This window comes from Pristiophorus japonicus, unplaced genomic scaffold (genome assembly GCF_044704955.1).
Source record: "Pristiophorus japonicus isolate sPriJap1 unplaced genomic scaffold, sPriJap1.hap1 HAP1_SCAFFOLD_163, whole genome shotgun sequence".
Lineage (NCBI taxonomy): Eukaryota > Metazoa > Chordata > Chondrichthyes > Pristiophoridae > Pristiophorus > Pristiophorus japonicus.
This window is the reverse complement of record NW_027251310.1, coordinates 131,954-147,445: the sequence shown is the minus strand read 5'-3', so window position 1 is coordinate 147,445 and position 15,492 is coordinate 131,954. Positions and strand designations below refer to the sequence as shown.

The 15,492-nt window shown below is 46.7% G+C and overlaps 2 non-coding genes across 2 annotated transcripts; one reads left to right on the top strand and one right to left on the bottom strand.

Annotated features, from left to right (window-relative positions):
- The first annotated feature begins 3,778 nt into the window (after nt 1-3,778).
- On the top strand, nt 3,779-3,851 carry trnak-cuu (transfer RNA lysine (anticodon CUU)). The gene has a single exon. It is a non-coding gene; the product is annotated as a tRNA-Lys (tRNA).
- A 1,974-nt stretch (nt 3,852-5,825) lies between these two features.
- On the bottom strand, nt 5,826-5,899 carry trnan-auu (transfer RNA asparagine (anticodon AUU)). Its single transcript has one exon. It is a non-coding gene; the product is annotated as a tRNA-Asn (tRNA).
- Between the last annotated feature and the right edge of the window lie 9,593 nt (nt 5,900-15,492).

The following is a 15,492-nucleotide window of genomic DNA, read 5'->3' as shown; positions in this document are numbered from 1 at the left end:
GGATACAGTAACGTCCCAACAGCTCATTGACTGCAGGAGTGGGACCGTGCGGCGCTTCAGAAGACATGTCGAAAAGGCCAAGTCACTGATTCCGTCTCATGTGCTCCTCCGATCAAGAATAGCAACACACACTAAAAATGCTTCAATAATGGTTACATCTTATCTCCACATTTGCTAAGCAGGTGGTTTGTTGGTCGACGGGTACGATTTTTGCTTCGCAGTTGTTACTTGAAATTTGCAGAAAGATCCTGGTTTCAAATCCCAGACCAGTCTTGAGATTGCATTCACATTTTGCAAAGAAGGACTTGGATTTCTGCAGCGTCTGTCAGTAACTCATGACGCCTCAAAGCGCTGTACAGCCGTGAAGTCCCTTTGAAATGTTGCCATATGAGGAAAGATGTGCCCAAATCACCTCACACGCACCTCAACTCTTTGCAAATGAGTTCATAGAATCAAAGAAGTTTACAGCACGCAAGGAGGCCATTTCGGTCCATCGTGTCCACGCCGGCCAACTAGAGGCTCTCCAGCCAAATCGCACTTTCCAGCTCTAGGTCCATAACCCTGCAGGTTACGGCACTTTAGGTGCACATCCAAGCACTTTTTAAATGTGTTGAGGCTTTCTGCCTCTACCACCCTTTCAGGCAGTGAGTTCCAGACCCCCACAACACTCTGCGTGAAGAAATACCCCTCTAAACTTTCGACCAATTACTTTAAATTAATGCCTCCTTGTTGTTGACCCCTCTGCTCAGGGAAATAGGTCCTTTCTATCCACTATATCTCGGACCCTCATCATTTTATACACCTCAATGAGGTCTCCCCTCAGTCTCTGTTCCATGGAAAACAAATCCAGCCTTTCTAATCTGTCCTCATGGATAAGATTCTCCACTCCCGGCAACATCCTCGTAAATCTACTCTGCACCATCTTCAGTGCAATCATGCCCTTCCTGTAATATGGCGACCAGAACTGCACGCAGTACTCCAGCTGTGACCTAACCTGCCCCACCGACCCCATCTCTTGTATTCTGTGCCTCGGCTAATAAAGGCAAGCATTCCATATTTCTTCTCAACCACCTTAGCTACCTGGCCTGCTACTTTCAGTGATCTGTGGACATGCACTGCCTGGATTCTGGGGAGGACCCAGCAGATTGGAAAACTGCAAATGTAATGCCCCTATTTAAAAAAGGAGGCAGACAAAAAGCAGGAAACTACAGACCAGTTAGCCGAACATCTGTGGTTGGGCAACTGTTGGAATCCATTATTAAAGAAGCAGTAGCAGGACAGAGAAACATCGAAACATAGAAAATAGATGCAGGAGTCGGCCATTCGGCCCTTCGAGCCTGCACCACCATTCAATAAGATCATGGATGATCATTCAGCTCAGTACCCATTTCCTGCTTTCTCTCCATAACCCCTTGATCCCTTTAGCTATAAGGGCCACATCTAACTCCCTCTTGAATACATCTAACACACTGGCATCAACAACTCTGCGACAGAGTATTCCACAGGTTAACAACTCTCTGAGCGAAGAAGTTTCTCCTCATCTCACCAGGGCCCTGTACAATTGTAGCAAGACTTCCTTACTCTTGTACTGTGGGCTATATATTAGGTACTATGGGCCGAGTGCCCTGTTTTTTTGCTGATTCGATGGTTGTATAAAAAGTTATTAAAATTTGACAGTTGCTCGGCAAACATATTTGTATTTCCTTCAGTGTACTCCTTACTCTTCAAGGGCTAGATTTTCCCCAAGCAGTTTTGTCGGCGCACTGACCTCAAGCGCACCGACTTTGTGCGCTGGAAACGGCGTGGGGAAAAACTCGCCCCATCCTGGCCGCTGTGTACAGTCCCCGGAGTCCTGGCGTGGTGTCGATGGTGAAGTGGGGGGCGGAGCCAAATGCCTGCGCCGAAAACACTGCCGGCACCTTCGCGCATGGGCAGTCGGGAGAGAAAACTTGGCACTCTGCCATTTTTAAACAGTGTCAAACCCGATGAAAAGCACAGCAGCTTCTCAGCTTCTCCGGTCGCTCGGCGGGCTCTCCCCCCGTCCCTCCCCGATAAAACGTACAGCTCCAGCAGCTGCAACTTCTCCGGTCCACAAGCTCACACTTCTCCGGTGTGTCTTCCCTCCCCTATCCCAGGGATACAGGGACCCAGTGTAATGGAGCCAAGTTTGCTGATGGTACAAAGATGGGTGGGAAAGTAAATTGTGATGCAGCAAAGAAAATCTCAATTCCGGAAGAACAATATGGAAAAGTACAGTAACCCCGACGTGATATAAACACGCAGCCTTCTGATCTGGAGTCAGACACACTACCGTTGCACCACGAGGTCTACAGTGCAGAGTGCCCATGTTTGTAAACATGAAGGTTCCTGAAAAACAGTTTCATTTACCCTGCATTGGTGCAATGAAAGGGCTTTAAAATCCCCGGCCACTCCCACCGTGGGTCAGACAGCATCAGAAGCAGTGCCCACCTGTCACTCACTCTCTCACGCCCGCTTTCATCACCTGCTGCCCGTGGACTGCAGCAAATCCAGTTCATCATCATCATAGGCAGTCCCTCGAAGCGAGGATGACTTGCTTCCATGCCAAAAAAGGATGAGTTCACAGGTGTTTCAATGATGGACCTAATATTCCAGGTCCCGAACTGTATGTTGAAGGGTGGAAGATGCCTGTGCGTGGATTTGTTTTAACGTGTGGTGGCCGTTGCACCCCAGCCATCACACGGGCTTGACAGAGCGAGGTCTTGGTCCTGTGGCAAGGGTTTTCCAAGACGACTGGAGACCAGCTCTGCTGCACGGACTCAGTGTGCACACATATCGCAGTGTGGGCTGGCCCGTGCTGCCCCTGGGCCCCTGGCCCTGAACTCACGCCGCCCCTGGGCCCCGCTCACATCCCTCCACAGTCTCTCGCTGCTCCTGCTGTACCTGCCCACGCTCTAATCACCGACCTGGACTTTGATGACATCACTCTTCGCTGCCGTCGCCCTCCTGCACCAGCTCGCGCTGTACCTTGCCGTGGTACACCACCACGCTGCTCCCAGGCCGCCGCTCACCGATCCTTTTATGGCCCTGACCTGCCACTGGTGTTCTCACGCAGGTCGGGGCCTCCACGCTGCTCCCAGCAAATCCAGTTACACGCCGTGTCACCGCACAATTCTCAGCTGTGATTGTAAGCTGACTATATTTAAAGCTATCGCAGAGGCTGCAAGCAGTGTTCCCTGGTAGTCTAGTGGTTAGGATTTGGTGCTCTCACTGCCGTGGTCTACGTTTGATTCCCGGTCAGCGAAAGCATTTTTACAAAGCAAGCTGACAAATATATTTCAAGTCTGTGAGATCCTGAATAATTGTTATCATCATTAATCCACCCACATGTGTAGCACACTGAAGGAAATACAAATATGTTTGCTGAGTGACTGTTGAATTTTTATATTTTTTATACAACCGTAGAATCAGCAGAAAAACAGGATATTCGGCCCATAGCACCTAATATTCGGCCCATAGTACAAGAGTAAGGAAGTCTTGCTACAATTGTACAGGGCCCTGGTGAGACCACACCTGGAGTACTGCGCACAGTTTTGGTCTCCTTTTCTGAGGAAGGATATACTTGCCTGGGAGGTGGTACAACGGAGGTTCACCAGATCGATTCCTGGGATGAGAGCACTCTCCTATGGTGAGAGATTGTGCAGAATATGCCGATACTTGCTGGAGTTTCGAAGAATGAGAGGTGATCTCATTGAAACAGACAATATTCTGAAGGGGATTGACAGATAAATGTTGAGAAGCCCGGCTAGCTCAGTCGGTAGAGCATGATACTCTTAATTTCAGGGTCGTGGGTTCGGGCCCCACGTTGGGTGTTTACTTTTCATTAAACTTTTATGTTGCTTTCGCGGGTAAATATCATTAATGAACCCATGATCTTCTTTTGCACAATGATAAAAATGCGAACTGAGGGAGAGTTGATAATTTAATCAAATATTGAAAGCAGCGCCTCAGACCGCTCGGCCGTCCTTACTGTTCGATGCTCCAGTTACAAGTTATTACTCTGGAAAGTTTCAGACCGGGCGCTTGTTCAGTGCTGCTGGAAGGCCCAGTGATCGGGATATCCTCTCCCCCGGGGGTTTTCTGAGCCTGTGCTCGGTGTACGGGGAGCTTTGGCCCGAATCTGAGGTAGCTTGCATCCCAGGGATGGACAATAACGCTCTGAGCTCTGGAACTGGGGAAAAGCGAATAATTAATGAGTTGTTTGCGGGTTTCAAATGCAGCTTAGATCTGCTGGTGTAAACCGATAGTGTTGTTTCACAGAATGAAAGAAATGCTGACAGGGACACTTCAATAAGTGAACTTTAATAATTCATGAAACTTTAATCCTTGATGAAGTTTTATCCCCGATCTGATTTTACACAATCTGCATTTGAGGAGACTGGTTTAAATGTGCATTGCTCATGCAACAATGTATCCAAAACAGCTTTTATTTAATTTTATTGCAGACAAGTTTTTGTTTGAGAAATAATGTTTCTGCGCAGGCTTGAACCGGGAACTTTTCACGTGTGAGGGAAATGTGATCGCCTCCACACGACAGAAATTGCTGCTGAGCTCAGAGAGAAGTGTTCAGGAACAAGCTGAAATGCTCAATCCCTCTATCTGCAAAAAGTGCCTTTCACAAACATTTCTCTGACCAGAACGGCACCAAACAACAATGTCCTCCTTTTAAAGTCATTAAACTCCCCAATTTCTGCGTCTGCAATTTTAAGGACAAGGACTGAAAGCGCTTTGCGATCAGAAAATTGCAGGAAACCCCTGTGGTTAATGACAGGGCTTTTGATGGTTGATTTCTGTACACATCTTGTGTTATGTATTTAACCCATGACAACCTGTACACACCACCACTAGAGGGCCTACCTGTCGGAGTCCCAAGGGATCCCAGTATCCCTTGGGAGCACAGTATGTAAGCAGGCCACCCATGAGGTACCTGTACTCTGGAGTCTTATTAAAGGAGCGAAGGTCACACTTACTCATTATTCACAATACGAATTTCATCCTTTATTATGAGCGTATCAATTGGCGACGAGACAATGAACAACCACGCAAAAATGCAAGGAACAGTTGGTATCCTGGAAGAGTTCTCAGAAGTGGACGATTGCGAAGACTTTGTGGAGATACTTGACCAATACTTCGTGGCCAACGAGCTGGAAGGGGACGAGAACGCTGCCAAATGAAGGGCGATCCTCCTTACCGTCTGTGGGACAGCAACCTGTGGCCTCATGAAGAATCTTCTAGCTCTGGTGACACCAACAACTAAATCCTATGAAGAATGTGTACGCTGGTCTGCGAGCATCTAAATCCTAAAGAACGCGATCTGATGGCGAGCTTTCGGTTCTACACGTGCCAACGGTCGGAGGGCCAGGAAGTGGCGAGCTGTGTCGCCGAATTAAGGCGCCTCGCAGGACATTGCGAATTTGAGGGATTCCCAGAACAAATGCTGAGAGACATTTTCGTGCTTGGCATTGGCCATGAGATAATTCTTCGCAAACTGTTGACTCTCAGAATCTGAGAAAACACATAACGATAGGTCAGACAATTTACACCAGTTCCTTTAAACACAATAACGTAATTTATTTCTCGTGGACTGGATGGAGGACCATGGTGCATGTAAAAAATTGTTATCGTTTTCCATGAACTAAATGTTCATAAAAGTATGGGATTGGGAACTCACTGGATAACAGCACAGCTGGCAATGTTTGCGGAATATATTCGTGCAGCCAAAACGCACAATGACAACCTGGAATTGTGCGGCACCGAATCCTCGGGAAAAAAACAGTTAAAGGCTTCGTCCCTGGGTGGGCTCGAACCACCAACTTTTCAATTAATAGCCGAACGTGCTAACCCATTGCGCCACAGAGACTAACTTAACTGTAAATTGGAACACATCCCAAACCAGGGTGTCAGTCAGTTAAAGCTTCAGATTAGTCCGACTGGGATGGAACCTGTCCACTCTCAGTTGTACTTTTCCCAAATAAAGGGTGGAACATTCATTGTGGATGCGTGGAAGCAGTCTGGTCCCGCACACTGCAGACACTTCCATGTCACCGCCAACCAGCTCTCCCACAACCGGTGTGATCTACCTGCCAGCCTTCCGGTGCCTTGTCTGTGACAAAGTATACTGATTGTCCCGAAGCCAGTCGTTGGTTTTAATTACTTTTCAGCTCCTGACTGCAGATATTCCTGTGATTAAACCTGAACAAAAGGATTACAGGGACAGTTGGATTCATCATTTATTTGCTTGGTGAAATTTCAAAGATTGAAAGTGACGTACATCAACCCCAAACCTCGTCACCTACTCGCTAACTGCCACACGCTGCTCCCGTGAGATGGAAGCCCAGTTGCTGTTTCAAGCTTGAATACAGGTACAAGCAGAACTCATTCAAAGAAAGTCCAAGTCCCATAGGCACCTGATTATTTGCACCGAACTCCTTCGCAAAGAGTTGAGGTTCGTGTGGGGTGATTTGGGCACATCTTTCCCCACACTACAACACTTCAAACATAACTCAACAACTGTAAAGCGCTTTGGGGCATCATGAGTTCCTGAAAGGTGTTGCAGAAATGCAAGTCCTTCTTTGCAAAAGTTCTATGTAATTTCAAAATTCGCAGCAGAATAATGTGTTCGCCCAATCACGTCTGGGTCACTGTTCTTTCAAAATTTATATTTTCTTTGCTGTTTCGCAATAACCAGACCCTTGCTCCAAGGTCTGTCTCACTGTTTCCCCGGTGTCAGGCAGAGATACGCCTGCTGTCCTCATTTACTTCATGTGACAGGACACAAAAGTTCAAAATCAAACTGCAGGTGGCCACACATAATATTGAGCAGTCAGGATGGCCGAGCGGTCTAAGTTGCTGCATTCAGGTTGCAGTCTGCTTTGAAAGCGTGTGTTCCGTAGTGTAGTGGTCATCACATTCGCTTAACATGCAAAAGGTTCCTGTTTCAAAACCAGCTGAAAATGTGTTGAATTAAATATGAGAAGCATTGAATAATGTGCATTTCTGGTTCAGTATTAACAAAGCACAATGTCTCCCAGCCCTGCTATATTTGTTGAATACTCTGTACACTTCGGAACACATTCAAACTCTACAGTTTCCAGCCCTGACGATGCAGAAAGCCCCTCTCAAAGCTGCACATTCCGGCTGCTTTCAGTTGAGTTGTGAGAGATTATTGACGCATCCTGCAGCTGTGAAAAGGAAAGATGTGTTTGAGGGGTCATCAAATGAGGCCATGTGGGTTGAATTAATGAACAAAAAAGGGGCGATCACACTACTGGGAGTTCACTAGACTCCCAGGCAGTTAGAGGGAGATAGAAGAACAAATATATGGGCAGAATGTTGAGAAGTGCAAAACCTATAGAGCTGTAAAAGTGGAGGATTTTAACTCCCCGAATATTAACTGGGAAAATGATAGTGTGAATGGTACAGATGGTGGAGAATTCCTAAAATGCATTCAGGAGAACTTCTTTATCCAGTATGTAACAAGCCCATCAAGGGAAGGGCGGTTCTGGACTGGGTCTTGTGATCGAAGAGGGGCAGGTATATGGGGTATCAATGGGAGAGCATTTTGGTGCGAGTGATCATACTCAGTAAGGTTTAGGGTAGTTATGGAAAAGGACAAAGGGGGCCAGGAATAAAAGTTCTCAATTGGGGTAAAGCCAATGTTGCTGAGCTAAGATTGAATTTCTCCAAAGTGGACTGAGAACGGGTACTTGCTGGTAAATCAGTTTCAGAGCAGTGGGAGGCATTCAAGGAGGAGATCTGAGGGTACAGAGCAAGTATGTTCCCTTAAAACAAAGGTGGGACTAACAAATCTAGAGCTCCCGGGATGTCAGGGGACATACAGGGAAAGTTAACGAAAAAAAGGGAAGCTTATGACAGATACCAATAACTCAATACTGCAGAAAATCTCGAGGTGCAGAGGTGCAATTAAAAATATATCAGGAAAGCAAAGAGAGAGCATGAGAGAATGTTGGCAATTAAATCTGGGAAAACCCAAAGATGTTTTATAAATACATTAAGAGCACGATGATAACAAGATAAAGAGTGGGGCCTATTAGAGTCCATAAAGGGAATCTGTACGCGGAGGTGGAAGACTTGGGTAGGATTCTTTGTGAATACTTTGCATCTGTTTTCACAAAAGTGAGGGGCGATGTGGACTTTGCAATGAGGGCGGAGAAATGTGAAATATTAGATGAAATAAACATGGTGAGAGAGGAAGTATTGGTGGTCTAGCAGCTTTGAAAGTGGATAAATTCCCAGGCCAGAATGAAATGTATCCCAGGCTGATAAGAGCAGCAAAAGAGGAAATAGCAGAGGCTCTGACCACCTTTGTCCAATCCTCACTGGCTACAGGTGCGGGGACAGAGGATTGGAGCACTGCTAACGTTGTACCTTTGTTTAAAAAGGGAGAAAGGGATTGAGTAAATACAGGCTGGCCAGCCAAACCTTTTACAATTATTTGTAAAAATCCTGATGGACAGGATAAATCTTCATTTGGAAAGACATGGATTAATCAAGGATTGTCAACATGAATTTGTCAAGGGAAGGTCTGACGAAGTTGATTGCATTTTTCGAGGAGGTAACCAGGAGGGTTGATGAGGGCAGTGGTATGATGTAATGTATATGCACTTTAGCAAAGCTTTTGACAAGGTCGCACTTGGCAGACTTCTTACGAATGTAAAAGCCCATGGGATTCAAGGGCAAAGTGGCAAGTTGGGTCCAAAATTTGTTCAGAGGCAGGAATCAAAGCGTAATGGTTGATGGGTGATTTTGTGATCCAGTGGGGTTCCGCAGGGCTCAGTGCTGGGTCCCTTGCTTTTTGTGGTATACTTCAATGACTTGGACTGAAATGTTGAGGGTATGAGTAAGAAGTTTGCAGATGACACTAAAATAGGCTGAGTGGTTGATAATGAAGAAGAAAGTGGCGGACTACAGGAAGATATCAATGGACGTCTCACGGTGCTTTGCAGCCAATGAAGTACTTTTTGAAGTGCGGTCACTCTTGTAGTGTGGGAGACACAGCCGCCAATTTGCACACGGCAGGCTCCTATAGGCAGCAGCGTGATGATGACCAGATCATCTGTCTCTGTGATGTTGATTGAGGAGTAAATATTGACCAGGACACGAATCCTGGCCACATTGATCCTCCCACCACTTCACACTTCTCTCCGAGGGACCAGCGCGATGATACTAAAACAACAAGCGAAGTTGGTAAGCTATCCATGCAGTCCATCGGAATCCAGCCACACCACCTTATACCACGGGTAACATCTCTCCATGGATTCTGGAATCTGGATCAACAAACCATAATCCCATCTTAGAAGGAATTCCGGGAGGTGCTTCAAGTTTTATTCCATATATGTTAACAGTTTTATGTTAACCCTGGTCGTCATTTTGGAGCGTGAGCAAGAACATCGGCAGGGCCCAGGTACAGAGGAGTGGGAAGGTCGGGGCGGATGAGCGGTGAGTGTTTGTGGCGAGATGCGGTGAATGTTTATGGTGGAAGAGCGGTGACAGATTGTGGAGGAGGTGTGACAGATGAGGGGACGGGGCCCAGAAGAGCCGAGGGCCCAGGGGCAGCACGGGCCCAGCCCACACTGCGATATGTGTGCACTGGGTCCATGCAGCAGAGCTGGTCTCCTGTCGTCTTGGTTAACCCTTTCCACTGGACCAAGACCTAGCTCTGTCAAGCCCGTGTGGTGGCTGATGTGCAACGGTCACCCCACGTTAAAAAAATCTACACAAAGGCATCTTCCACCCCCTCAATTGGATTCAGGACTGGAACATCGGGTCTTTCATCGAAACACCTGTGAACTCATCGGGGGACTGCCTATGATGATGTTGATCAATGTACTGGTCAGATGGGCAAAACTGTGGCAAATGGAATTCAATCCAGATAAGCGTGAGGTAATGCATTTGGGGAGGTTTAACAAGGCAAGGGAATACACATTAAATGGTACGACACTGAAAAGTGTAGAGGAACAAAGGGTACCTTAGAGTGCAGGTCCGCAGATCCCTGAAGGTAGCAGGCCAGGTAGCTAATGTGTTTAAGAAGGCATATGGAATACTTGCCTTTATTAGTCAAGGCATGGAATACAAGAGCAAGGAGGTTATGCTTGAACTGTACAAAACACTGACTACACCACAGCTGGAGTACTGCGTGCAGTTCTGGTCACCACATTACAGGAAAGATGTGATTTCACTGGAAAGGGTGCAGAGGAGATTTACTAGAATGTTGCCTGGTCTGGAGAATTTTGGCTATGAGAATAGTTTGGAGATGCTGAATCTGTTTTCTTTGCAACAGAGACGTCTGAGCGGAGACCTGATTGAGGTGTATAAAATTGAGGGGCCCAGATAGAATGGATAGAAAGGTCCTGCTCCCTTGGCAGAGGGGTCAACAACCAAGGGGCATAGATTTAAAATAATTGGGGGAGGGTTAGAGGGGATATGAGGGGATATTTCATTACCCAGAGGGAGGTGGGAGTCTGGAACTCAATGCCTGAAAGGGTGGTAGAGGGAGGGACCCTCACCACATTTAAAAGATACGTGGATGTGCACTTAAAGTGCCACAACCTACAGAGCTCTGGACCGAGAGCTGGAAAGTGGGATTAGGCTGGATAGCTCTTGGTCGGCCGGCGCGGACACGCTGGGCCGAAATGGCCTCACTCTGTGCTGAAACTTTCTGATTCTATGATTCTATTAATATCGATATATATTTATAATATATACCATTACCAGAATTTTTCCTTGGTGGTCGAGTGGTTAAGATCCCGAGCACTAACCCTCTTTCTATTCTCAATCAGTTTGTCACATGAAAATAATTGAGGTCTGTGAGAGGATGAATAATTGCAGACCTCGGGAGCCTATTATCAGCGAGGGCAGGCATCGACGACGAGGTTCAACACTGCCTCCAGTGCGCCAGTGCAGCCTTCGGCCGCCTGAGGAAGAGAGTGTTCGAAGACCAGGCCCTCAAATCTGCCACTAAGCTCATGGTCTACAGGGCTGCAGTGATACCCGTCCTTCTGTATGGCTCAGAGACATGGATCTTATACAGTGGGCAGCTCAAGTCGCTGAAGAAATACCATCAATGATGTTTCTGCAAAATCTTGCAAATCCCCTCGGAGGACAGATGCACCAACGTTAGCGTCCTCAATCAGGCCAACATCCCCAGCATTGAAGCACGACCACACTCGACCAGCTCCGTTAGACGGGCCACATTGTTCGCATGCCTGACACAAGACTCCAAAAGCAAGCGCTCTGCTCTGAAATCCTGCACGGCAAGCGAGCCCCAGGTGAGCAGAGGAAACGTTTTAAGGACCCTCAAAGCCACTTCATAAAATGCAACATCCCCACCAACACCTGGGAGTCCCTGGATAAAGACCACCCTCAGTGGTGGAAGAGCATCTGGATGGCGCTGAGCACCTCGAGTCTCATCGTCGAGAGCATGCAGAACACATGCACAGGCAGCGGAAGAAGCGTGTGGCAAACCAGTCCCACCCACCCTTTCCTTCAACTACTGTCTGTCCAACCTGTGACAGAGACTGTAATTCCTGTATTGGACGGTTCAGTCACCTGAGAACTCACTTTTAGAGTGGAAGCAAGTCTTCCTCGATTTCGAGGGACTGCCTATGATGATGATGAATTGCTGTAATCACCGTTAATAACCCCGTTACTTCCTGTTACACACTGAGTTTACAGACTCTCTGGCTTCTCCTGCCCTTTGCGGGACACTTGTTCCGGGTGTAACTTTACAAACTGGGTGAGTTCGCTGATCGCGGGGAGACGGCAGGAGTCTCTGTGGCCCACTGTGAGCATGTGGAAGTGAACATGGTGGGTGGTAATTACGTGACATTTCTGTAAAGGGCAGCGGAGGAGAAGGATTGAGAGCTTTCAGTGAGGGACAGAAGTTGTTTAAGGTGAGCCAACACATTCCTGATCCTCCTCTCTTCTTCTGAGGCAGTCCCCCGGAGTCGAGGATGACTTGCTTCCACATGAGCATCGGTCCCGAACAGAACCGAGGGAGCTCACTGTTCAGCTCCCCTCTGTTGTACTTCATCTGTCACAAATTTCTGTAGTGCAGCGGTTATCACGTTTGCTTTACATGTGAAAAATTCCTGGTTCTATCCCGGGAGGGAACATTATGTTTAAACTTGCTGTGGATGAACAATCGGAGGCGAGTTTAGTCTCCTGGCAAAAAAGCAGATGCTGCCTGTGCGGTACCAGAACTGAACACAGTCCCCCAAGTGAGGTCTAACCAGGGCTTTGTGCAGCTGCACACAACATCTGTCCCCTTGTGTTCCAGTTATACGAACATAAGAAATAGGAGCAGGAGTTGGCCACACCGTCCCTCGAGCCTGCTCCGCCATTCAATAAGATCATGGCTGATCTGATCATTGACTCAGCTCCACTTCCCCGCTCGCTCCCCATAACCCCTTATCCCCTTATCATTTAAGAAATTATCGATTGCTGTCTTAAATATATTCAATGTCCCAGCTTCCACAGCTCTCTGTGGCAGCGAATTCCACAGATTTACAATCCTCTGAGGGAAGAAATTTCTCCCCATCTCAGTTTTAAATGGGCGGCCCCTTATTCTAAGATCTAGTTCCTGTCTCCCCCACCAGTGGAAACATCCTCTCTGCATCCACCTTGTCGAGCCCCCTCATAATCTTATACATTTGGATAAGATCACCGCCCATTCTTCTGAATTCCAATGAGTAGAGGCCCAATCTAAACAACCTTTCCTCAGAAGTCAACACCCTCAACTCTGGAATCGACCAGTGAACCTTCTCTGAACTGCCTCCAGAGCAAGTATATCCTTTCGTAAATATGGAAAACAAAACTGCATGCAGTATTCCAGGTGTTGTCTCAACAATACCCTGTATAACTGTAGCAAGATTTCCCTGCTTTTATACTCAATCCCCTTTGCAATAAAGGCAAAGATTCCATTGGCCTTCCTGATCATTTGCTGGTGATCGAGTTCGCGAGATATGAAGGCCAGCTTAACATTAGTCTCATTTGATTATTTTCTGTACCTGCCCATGACATTTACATAAAACCATCTTGACTCTGTCGAATCATGTTATAATTTTCGAAGTGCCCTGACACCACTTCCTTAACAATGGATTACAGCATTTTCCCGATGACTGATGGCAGACTAACTGTCCTGTAGTTCCCGGTTTTCTCTCTCCCTCCTTTCTTGAATAGCGATGTTACATTTTCTACCTTCCGATCCGCTGGGACTGTTGTAGAATCTGGACATCGTGGTGCAACGGTTACAGGTCGAACTCCCGATCAGGAGGCTGCGTGTTCAAATCAGTTACTTTAGCTGTTGTTCTTCCGGAATTGATATTGTGTTTGCTGTTTCACAATAACCAGACCCTTGCTGTAAAACCTGTCTCACTGTTTCCCCAGGGGCACGTTCATGTTACAATAAACATTCTGAATCAGATGCCTGAAGTACAGTGTGTAAAATGGGATATGGTTCAACAGTTAACATGCAAAGCCCAGAACCAATTGTTCAATTATCGACTTTCCCTCAGTTAACATTACTTTCACTGTGCAAAAGAAGCTGATCGGTTAATTAATGAAGTTTGCCCGAGAAAGCGACATAAAATTTAACAATAATGATTCACCCAACCTGGGGCTCAAACCCACAACCCTGAGAATAAGGGCCTCATGTTGGATCTACTGAGCTAGCAAGGATTATGTAAATCACGTTCCCTGTCGGTGAGGCGCCTGTTGGTTCCGTCCCATTTCCCTGTGTTTCCCGATCCTGTCTGTCTCTCTGGCTCTGTTTAATCTGTGTGTGGCCACCTCCAGTTTGATTTTGAACGAATACCTGTGTTTGTGTATTCAGTAAAAACAGAAAATGCTGGAAACACTCAGCACGTCGGGCAGTATCTGTGGAGGTGGGAAAGTGGGAATAATCGATGGGTTTGTTTGTGGCTTTGATCTGTTGCTGGGAAGTGAGGCAGCGCTGCAGGATGCTTTTTTTCGAGGTGTAAGCAGAGGTTTCCGTCGTGTAACGTTTATCAGCTTCGCCGCACATGTGAAATATCCTCGGTTTGAGCACGGACAGAAACATTATTTTAGCGAATATTTTTCTGTGGGATACATTTTAAAAAGTCGCCCCAGGTTCCTTGTATCATGAGCGATGGGCATTTAAACTCACTCTCCTAAAATACGGTGTGTGTAAAATCAGATAGGGGATAAAACTTCATCAATGATTAAAGTTCCTTAACGCAGTAAAGTTCAGTTGTTGAAGTTTCCATCGATGCATTGCATAAACATAACTTAGGTGTGTGAGAGGATTAATAATGGGCTTTAATCGTTAATGAGCCCATTTATTTATGTTATAGACCCAGGTTACACACTCTCCTGCTTCTGAACGAGTTCAGATGCGTGTGGGGTGATTGGGGCACATCTTTCCCCACATTACAAGGCTCCATCGGTACTTCATTGACTTTAAATCACTTGGGGACATCCTGAGTTGTTGAAAGGCCACGTAAAAATGCAAGTCATTCTTTGCAAAAGTTCTAAAAGCAAGTTCAAACTTCGCCGGCAAATGGAGGCTCACCCAGAATTTGTTCTGACACCACGACAAAGTCCTTAAAAGTGGGTTTCAGCAGTTCAGCTGCTCGCTTTACATTTCCGTCTGACCTGGTGCTGCAAGTGGAGATGTGTCCACAGTGTAGCGTTTAACACGTTCGCCTCACACGCGGGAAAGCTCACCGGGTGGAAATATTTTGTTGGAACTTTCTCCTCAAGCATGTTCAGGGGAGAGATTGTTCTCCTGTGAAAGGACATAAGATCATAAGAACGTAAGAATTAGGAACAGGAGTCGGCCATTCGGTCCATTTTAAAGTTTTCAAAATGATTCCACGCGGGGACCTTTGGTGTGTTTGGGGAACATGATATCCACGACACTACAGACACACAGTGGTAGATGTTGTCTAAGGTACATAACCAGAGCTCCAACCAACACAGCTGGCCGATACGTAAGGAGCTGGTTTTACGAGAATAGAATGACGGTGCTATATTTAGGAAGGCTGTGAGAGTGGCAGGAATTGATCTCGTGTTTCCCAGACTTTATACACAGGAACATAGGAACAGGAGGAGGCCATTTGTCAGCGAGTGGTTCGGATCCGGAATGCGCTGCCTGAAAGGGTGGCAGAGGCAGAATTAATCTTATCTTTCAAAATAGATTTGGATAAGTATCTGAAGGAAAAATATCTCAGGGGTACGGGTAAAGGCCGGAGGAGTGGGACTAGCTGAGAATCGGCACGGGCTCGACAGGCCGAACGGACTACTTCCGTGCTGAAACCGTTCCATGATTCTATATTATGTTTAAACTTGCTGTGGATGAACAATCGGAGGCGAGCTTAGTCTCCTGGTAAAAACGCTGATGCTGTCTGGCCAGCTGAGATTTCCAGCAATTCTGTTTTTATTTCTTATTTA